Source organism: Perkinsus marinus, assembly GCF_000006405.1.
Source record: "Perkinsus marinus ATCC 50983 genomic scaffold scf_1104296977064, whole genome shotgun sequence".
NCBI lineage: Eukaryota > Perkinsozoa > Perkinsida > Perkinsidae > Perkinsus > Perkinsus marinus.
In genome coordinates, this window is record NW_003200286.1 from 81,880 (window position 1) to 83,087 (window position 1,208).

A 1,208-nucleotide genomic window follows, 5' to 3' on the forward strand; every position below is an offset into this window, starting at 1 on the left:
TTGTTTGTTGCTGCTACTCATCGCATCGCTGGATCACAAGATTCGATCTTGTCACGTTGCAATTGATATAGAAGTGGCTCACTTCAGAACGTGTTGGGGGTATGTTCGTCGGGTTTTCACTGTGAACACCGAAAATGTATTGATAATTTTGCTGTATATTTCGACATTCTCAACTTCTGTTGAAAAGCCATTGGAACAGTTTCAATGATTGTGATATCAAACTATGTTGAAATAGAAGTGGTTCTCTTCGGGGGATATGTACATCGAAAATGTATGGAGAATTTTGCTGTATATTTCGACATTCACAGCTCCTGTCGAAAGGCGTCTGAAATTGTTTCAATGATTGTGATATCAAACTCTGTTGAAATAGGAGTGGTTCTCTTCGGGGGATATGTACTTCGAAAATGTATGGAGAATTTTGTTGTATATTTCGACATTTTCAACTTCTGTGGAAAGGCGTCTGAAACTGTTTCAGTGAATGTGGCGTTTCAGACGAGAGCTCAAGGAGGGTTCAAGAAACTGGCCGCTGATGCATGCTTCGTAGCAACAGAGAGAGTAACGAGGCTCGCTGGTGCTGCGGCTGATGGCGCCACCTCGGGTGCGGCACAAGGTGCGTTCTAGTCGAATTTAGGCATTTTATTATCACTTCGTTAATTGGAACGATCATCTTAGCATCTTGTGGTCATTCTGTTCATTGGAGCGATCATCTTAGCATCTTGTGGTCGTCATTCTATTCGTTGCCGCGATCATCTTAGCGTCTTGTGATCACTCTGTTCGTTGATAACACTAATATACTTTGGCATAAATATGGGTACTAGAGATAGATGCTAGCAGCACTCATATTTTCAAAGAACTTAGTGCCAAGTGGCAGAGGGACAGTTTAGATGACTCAGTGCTACATGAAACTACACTGGGGCATGACAAGACTTGAAGAGTAGCAGTGTTGGGATACATGTTCTTGAATTCAGCAGTTTCCTCGTTAATTGTAGGAGTTTGTATATGAACTCGCTGAGAATTGTTCAGAGACCGATAACAATTTCCCAAAATTTCATCAGAATTTCCATATTGTCACCAACACATGTAGTTGACCATATGCGTACTTTCTCACATTGTTAGCAGATACCGTAACTGCGTCTTGGAAATATATTGTTACTCTTCACTAGACCTGACAAGTGTAGTCGTCATGTTGTATTCACTTCAGCAGCAAT